Source organism: Pseudophryne corroboree, chromosome 7 (assembly GCF_028390025.1).
Source record: "Pseudophryne corroboree isolate aPseCor3 chromosome 7, aPseCor3.hap2, whole genome shotgun sequence".
In the NCBI taxonomy this organism is placed as follows: Eukaryota; Metazoa; Chordata; class Amphibia; order Anura; family Myobatrachidae; genus Pseudophryne; species Pseudophryne corroboree.
Genome location: NC_086450.1, coordinates 468,488,689 through 468,496,956, shown reverse-complemented (window position 1 = coordinate 468,496,956; position 8,268 = coordinate 468,488,689). Strand labels below are relative to the sequence as shown.

At 42.1% G+C, this 8,268-nt stretch overlaps 1 long non-coding RNA gene across 1 annotated transcript; it reads right to left on the bottom strand.

Annotated features, from left to right (window-relative positions):
* Positions 1 to 6,659: 6,659 nt before the first annotated feature.
* Positions 6,660 to 7,380, bottom strand: LOC134943876 (uncharacterized). Its single transcript, XR_010181805.1, has 4 exons — positions 7,357 to 7,380; positions 7,212 to 7,275; positions 7,020 to 7,138; positions 6,660 to 6,791 (listed from the first exon to the last, which is right to left on the bottom strand). It is a non-coding gene; the product is annotated as an uncharacterized LOC134943876 (long non-coding RNA).
* Between the last annotated feature and the right edge of the window lie 888 nt (positions 7,381 to 8,268).

Here is an 8,268-nt window from a genome sequence, read left to right as displayed (position 1 = left end):
AACCAGGGGAACCAACTAACATTACTGCGCCCGACCAATCCGGCCACAGTCTATTGTAAACAATAATAAAGTGACATGTGCATAACATCCAAAAGTCCGTGGTACTTTTCAATCTTAGTATATACCAATTTAAAATGTGAGACTCACATACATAAACAAACGATCAAACCCAGCAAATACCCAGCAACTGCTGATTTTTGCAAGCCGGTGCTACATTAAATACCCCTGATGTAGGCATACTCATAGACCTTAATGCTAAAAAAACCATAACCTATAGCTATATCCATAAATTAATAATATTCCCTCGATCTCTACCTACAATAACAATCCTGCCGAACTCTAGCTGATCATGTGCTCACTACAAAAAGCATCTTAAGCTGAGGGCTTCATTTAGACCCTTAGGGAATTGTGTATTTAACGTAAAGATCCACTTTGCTTCTACCTGTAGAAGTCTCTTTGACCTATCACCCCCACGTATGGAGAATGGCACTTGATCAATTATTTTATAGCGTAGTGTCGCCATCCCATGTTTTGCTAGCACGAAGTGACGCGCCACCGGTTGGTCACTGTTGCCCGATTTGATAGCTTCCCGAATGGCATATCGGTGTTGTGCCATTCTTGTTTTAAAGGCACACTCAGTTTTGCCTACGTATGCCAATCCACATGGACACGTGAGTAGATATATAACAAATTTAGAGTCACATGACAATGGGTATCTTATATGATATTTCTTCCCTGTATGAGGGTGTTGAAACGAATCCCCAGCAACCATGTAGCTGCATGTAGTGCAGCCACTACACTTGTGGCACCCATTCTTACGTTTAAGAAAATTTAAATTCTAAATGAAGCCCTCAGCTTAAGATGCTTTTTGTAGTGAGCACATGATCAGCTAGAGTTCGGCAGGATTGTTATTGTAGGTAGAGATCGAGGGAATATTATTAATTTATGGATATAGCTATAGGTTATGGTTTTTTTAGCATTAAGGTCTATGAGTATGCCTACATCAGGGATATTTACTGTAGCACCGGCTTGCAAAAATCAGCAGTTGCTGGGTATTTGCTGGGTTTGATCGTTTGTTTATGTATGTGAGTCTCACATTTTAAATTGGTATATACTAAGATTGAAAAGTACCACGGACTTTTGGATGTTATGCACATGTCACTTTATTATTGTTTACAATAGACTGTGGCCGGATTGGTCGGGCGCAGTAATGTTAGTTGGTTTCCCTGGTTACCACTGTCCTAGTTGCATCACGCCGGCCGGATGGGCCGGGGCTGCGTCATGTCCGGGGGGGCGGAGTGACGTCAGTTCCGGGACCTGGGCAGTGGACAACGTGGACGGAGGCGGCGGTGTGAACCTCCTCTTTGCACAGGTATTTAAACACTGTTTTTATCACTGTAATGTATCCTGACGAAGGGGCAGCGACCCCGAAACGTTGAAATAAACAGCACACGTTGTTTAACCACCTTTGAAAGTCTCCAAGTGCCGTCCTTATTGCCAGCATCTGTACATTGGACGCAGTTCCAGGAGGAAAGGCACGGGAGCAGTTTAAGCTAAACGCTGGGGAGCGTGAGGAGTGCCGGGTCATTTGGAACTTTGTGTTAGCCAGGGGCCCTGTGGCTACAGGGATCTCCTAGGTAAGACCAAGGCACCTTCCATACACCCTTTTAACCACTCGCAGGAGGTTCTTTGTTCACCAGCACTTCAAGCACTTTATTTGCACTAAAGTATTTTTGTGACAAACTGCACAGCTAGTGCACATTACTTGATTGCCTAAACATGTCCAGCACTGGTGATACAGCAGCGGAGGGTGCTACCCTGTTCCTGCAATGTGACACATATGATACTCTCAGCTTTTCTGAAGCGGAGGCAGAAAACATCCTATGCAAGGAACCCATATTTGACACGGAGGTGGGGACTTCCAATGAGGACACTTATAGAGAACTCCTGAAATTACGTAAGAGAGAAATCGATTTTCTTTATCATGCTATGACCCTCTCTGATTATCATAGAGCTAAGCAAATCCCACGTGGATTTCGCATTCACAATATGCCAACTATCGGTCGATATGATGTTAATTTCTGTAAGAGGTGGATAGCAGTCCTTAATAAATGTTCGATGGACTTGTTACTATTAGTAATTGAAGAATCTACCCGGGAATTAACTATAACCAAGAACAAACTAGCGCTGTTTGAGACGGAACATGATCTGAAGAAGGTCCCGATACCAGATTGGTTAAACAAGCTCTCAGAGGAGGTTGAACAGTATAAGGTGGACCTCATCAAGTTTAAAAAGCAGAAGAGGGTTAATGTTCAGCAAGACTATGACCAGCACAAAGTATACTCGTGGCTGGGCAATCAAGCCATACAGTCTCGCAATGCACAACCGACGTTTTACAGACGCAGGTTCCAGCGCCCATACCACTCAAGTACATCTGCAAGTGAGACGGAGGAGAACACACAGGGCACCCCACAAAGCAGAAGGGAAATCCCTTTAGGGGTGCGGACCAGGGCGATACTGGCAGGAAGAGAGGTGCCCCAACGAGGCGAGGGGGGCAAAAAAGGCGGCAGGCGAGGAACAAGTGCGAGCGCCAAACCACCGAGGGGGAAGCGCAGTTAATTTTTGATTTGTCTACAGTTCATATTTCTGAAATGGAATCTAAAGTGTTAAGCAGGGGACTTTCATTTATCCCTACGTCATCAGCAGATCCATTTCAACGTAAAGTGGAGAACTGTAAGCTCATTAGGACATTGAAATTGAAGGAACATTTTGCTAAGTCCGAGGTGATGACAGGACCTACAGGGACCACATCACTTCCACCACAGGTGAGAAAATTAAACAAATCTACCTTTGATCCCTATACTTCTAATGCCTCAATTAAAACTTTAGCCGCATGCTAGAGACTTTGGAACAGGACTCTATGGACATAAGATATCCCAATATGTCTAGAGCAGAATTTGATGCGCTAAAAGCCCTTGGTAAAAGGGAGGATATTATCATTCGTCAGGCTGATAAGGGAGGGGGGATTGTGATTCTTGATACAGTTAAGTATAAAAATGAATGTTTACGTTTATTGTCTGATACTAACACGTATTCTAGGTTGGATAAAGATCCCACTGTTAGATTCAAGAGAGAGTTGGATGATTTATTAAAACAAGCAGTAGATGATGGTGTCATCAACATAGCAGTTAGTAAAGCACTAACAGTAGATTTCCCAGTTGTTCCTATCTTTTATGTCATTCCAAAGATCCATAAGGATCCGGTAAATCCCCCGGGCAGACCGATAATATCGGCCAGGGGGTCCCTATGTGAAGCCTTATCGATTAACTGTGACATTTTCCTCCAACAATGCATACAGAACACGCCCACACACCTTAAGGACACATCATCTCTGCTACGACTCTTTGAGGAGATGGGTGAAGTACCCCATGATGTGGTCCTGGCGTCGATTGACGTGACAAGCCTATATACGAGTATCCCCCATGGGGCGGGGATCGTAGCAGTAAAACAGCTTATCACCAACAACCAGAGGTATCTAGGCCCAGACATAAAGTTTTTCTTGACACTGTTGGCGTATACATTGACGCATAATTATTTCCTCTATGACAATAAGTTTTACATTCAGCGCACAGGTTGCGCTATGGGTTCTGCTGTAGCTCCGGCATTCGCCAACACATTTATGTGGGAGGTGGAAAGGGAATTATTCCTTCAAAATACAACAATTTCGTCACAATTCTGCCTATATCAGCGTTATATTGATGATGTGCTGATTTTCTGGAGAGGCAATAAATCACAATTATTGACTATTATAGCACAGCATAACTCTACACAGAGCCCCATTAAATTTACCATAGAGGTCAGTGAGGCACAAATCAATTTTTTGGATGTGTGTATCTCGATCAAGGAGGGGGTCATTAACACAACACTTTACTCCAAGGCTACTGATAGGAACAATATATTGAAGTTTGACAGTTTCCATCCGCAGTCCACAGTATGGGGTTTGCCTTATTCTCAGCTGTTACGGGTCTGCCGTATTAACAACATTGAGGCAGACAGAGAAGGACAATTAGATGTGATGGTTACTAAATTTAGAGAAAGGGGATACCCGTCGGATCTCCTGGAACAAGCTAGGCGTAAAGCATTGAAAGTCACACGCCAACAGCTGCTAAATCCAGGTGAACAAAAACAATTAAAGGGTAGGGTGCCCTGGGTGACAAGATATAGTACCAGCAGTAAAAATTTAGCTAAACGCACAAGACAGCTGTGGCCCATAGTAGCGTCAGACAGAGAATTAGGAGATATTTATCAGTCTACATTATTATCGAGCTACTCTAGAAGCCGCAACATACGGGATTATGTGGTTAAAACTGACATATCCAAATTGGGCAAAGGTCAATCTAGTTCAAATTTTCTTAAACGTAAGAATGGGTGCCACAAGTGCAGTGGCTGCACTACATGCAGCTACATGGTTGCTGGGGATTCGTTTCAACACCCTCATACAGGGAAGAAATATCATATAAGATACCCATTGTCATGTGACTCTAAATTTGTTATACATCTACTCACGTGTCCATGAGGATTGGCATACGTAGGCAAAACTGAGTGTGCCTTTAAAACAAGAATGGCACAACACCGATATGCCATTCGGGAAGCTATCAAATCGGGCAACAGTGACCAACCGGTGGCGCGTCACTTCGTGCTAGCAAAACATGGGATGGCGACACTACGCTATAAAATAATTGATCAAGTGCCATTCTCCATACGTGGGGGTGATAGGTCAAAGAGACTTCTACAGGTAGAAGCAAAGTGGATCTTTACGTTAAATACACAATTCCCTAAGGGTCTAAATGAAGCCCTCAGCTTAAGATGCTTTTTGTAGTGAGCACATGATCAGCTAGAGTTCGGCAGGATTGTTATTGTAGGTAGAGATCGAGGGAATATTATTAATTTATGGATATAGCTATAGGTTATGGTTTTTTAGCATTAAGGTCTATGAGTATGCCTACATCAGGGGTATTTACTGTAGCACCGGCTTGCAAAAATCAGCAGTTGCTGGGTATTTGCTGGGTTTGATCGTTTGTTTATGTATGTGAGTCTCACATTTTAAATTGGTATATACTAAGATTGAAAACTACCACGGACTTTTGGATGTTATGCACATGTCACTTTATTATTGTTTACAATAGACTGTGGCCGGATTGGTCGGGCGCAGTAATGTTAGTTGGTTTCCCTGGTTACCACTGTCCTAGTTGCATCACGCCGGCCGGATGGGCCGGGGCTGCGTCATGTCCGGGGGGGCGGAGTGACGTCAGTTCCGGGACCTGGGCAGCGGGCAACGTGGACGGAGGCGGCGGTGTGAACCTCCTCTTTGCACAGGTATTTAAACACTGTTTTTATCACTGTAATGTATCCTGACGAAGGGGCAGCGACCCCGAAACGTTGAAATAAACAGCACACGTTGTTTAACCACCTTTGAAAGTCTCCAAGTGCCGTCCTTATTGCCAGCATCTATATATATATCACCTAACAGGAAGTGATGTCATCAATTACCTGGCCATGTGCTGGGTTCGCACTCTCTCTTCAGGTATAAATAGAGCATCTTTGCTTACTGACCTTATCCCCATGATGAAGTCTAATTAAGGACGAAACGCGTTGGGACTGATGCACCTGAACTTCCCTTATGGGCAGATAAGCTGTTTTAATACTTAATTTTTGTACGTTTGAAATTTTACTATTTATCTTGGATGCTTACGAAAGATCTGATGTATCCCAGTCCTAATATGGACAGATAAGCTTGTCATTCAATTTTATCTTGTACGCTCGCATTACTTCTACCTTTCATGTTTTATGTGTTTTATTAAATTTTGTGAAAAAAACTTTAAAAAAATCCCTGGCTGTGGATTTCAAATTTTTGGGACTTGCATATACCCAGAAAGTTTTAAACACATAATTGGTCCATTTTATCTATAGATTGAAAACTGTATATTTTATACTTCTACCTTTATGTTTTATGTGTGTTTTATGGTGAAAAACTTTTGAAACAAAATCCCTGGCTGTGGATTTTAAATTTGTGGGATTTACCTTTACCCAGAATGTTTTTTAACACACAATTGGTTTATATGATCTGTAGATTGTGATTGCGTAAAAACAGTACGCGCTATGTTATTTTGTTCTTCTTTTTTCATGTACCTGTACTGGTCCTATGACTGAAGCAAAAGTCTATTTATGACAGATAAGTAGTATCCTGTTCTCAATCACATCAGCTCTATAATTTTATTAGACACTAGTAGGCGCCCTTTTCTTCACTTTATAAAAAAAATTTTGTTTATGTGTTTTCCAAGCACATATTTATTGCTTAAGGTTGCAGCCACTCTTACTTTAGAGGAAGTGTCACTTATTCTATACACTTGATTTCATATTTTTACTATTTATTAGTGGTAGTGCACCGTGACATCTGAGCGCCCCCGTTTCTCTTTTCGACCCCATATATATATATATATGTATGATATATCTAAATTTATTTATACTGTATATTTATACATATATATAGTCTTGGAAGATCCTGCACTCTCATCAAAAGTAATAACGACGGCGGGTGCTCCTAATGACCTGAGAGGCCACCAATATACCACAACAACCACCAAGGTGGAAGGTGCACTCACGCCCAGAAATTAGTCTCTGAAGTCACTTGTAAATTCAGTATATTTTTATTCGGGTTCACTGTTGATGCCGTATTTCATCGACGTTTCGGTCCTTATGCGGACCTTTATCAAGATTGGCACTTAAATCACCTATACAATCAGAAACAGTTACAATTAATATGTATAAGAACCCAGATTTATTCAACACCAACACCACCAGTGCCTCCCAGGCCCTGAAGACTGTCACAAAAACCAGAAAACGTATTAAAAAGCTGTTTTTTTATATATGTAAAAAAGAGATACTTGAAAGTAATCCACGTGTGATGAAAGAGACACCTCCACCGTTAGGACTATCTGTTTAGATAGGCAAATGATTACCTGGACGGCAAGCCAGATCACTCAGATGCGTGGAATGGCCTTCAAAGTTGGCAACATGCCTGATCACATAATGAAGTTAAAAAGCCTATAACGTAGGGGAAGCTGCAAGGCGTAGTCACCTATTAGATAAATAACAGAGTAACTACACCATAAGAAAATACACTAACAACGTCATTTTGGAAAAGATCATACCTAGTTACATGTAGAAATAGCTCATGGCAGCTTGTGGGCTCTGTACATGTGTCAGACACTCAGTCTGTAAGGAGGCACAACAGGAAAAAATAATCACCAACCGTAATCATGTGTCAGAAGGGAGCTGCAGGAGAACCATACTCACTGCTCAAGTGTCCAGAGCCAAATGGAAGCTGCATAAAGTTCAGCCTCAGCTGAGCACTATTTAAGGATCAACCACAGGAAGTGCCAATTAGGGAGATTAGTATAAACCCAGTCTCTCATTAACTGATCACCTCTCAGATAACTAACTCAGACCAACTGGGTAAAACGTTACAGGGTTCACAGGACAGGCAGTGGCTATCGCTAACGCACGGCTACTTAAATGAGTGTATTTTAACGATTTAGAAGGGCAACTGCCGGAGACGCGTCTTTTGCGTTCCACCGACCGGAACTCCATGCGTTCCATTCCGCGGAAGTGGCGCTGGCCGGAAGTCTCTGCGTTCCACTCGCGGAAAGAACCGTAATTAGGCTTATCCACTGGCAAATGTTTAAAGGAGGTGTACAACCTAGAGGGGGGTGTTCACAGAGAATGAACACTCCCCCAGGTGGAATCATCAATGTACAGGTCCACTCATAGCTCACAGGGACTCGGAGGTATACCGGAGGTCACCTCACGTATATTCCTGGATTAACCTATGTGTAGCCTGTCAATCACCACAAAAGAAAAAGAGTGCAAATGTAAATAATGATCCATAATATGAAATGTCAAAAATGTCAAAAATGACATAAGAGGGCACCAAATCAAATGACCACAACTCACCCTATGCATACAAACTAACATATATCTGATCAACAAAGGCAAATTGAATACTGATGTGAGTGTAATATCTTTATAGTAATACATTGGTATAATGTAGTAAAAGATTTTAAATAATAAAAGGGAATAGTGGGTGGTGTGGTCATTGAAATTGGTGAACCCTCGTGACTAGTATAGGACCTGGGAAGGCTCCGGGAAACAGCAGAAAAATATATATAAAAAACATAAGCAAGGACGTATAAATAACTGTCCTTACCT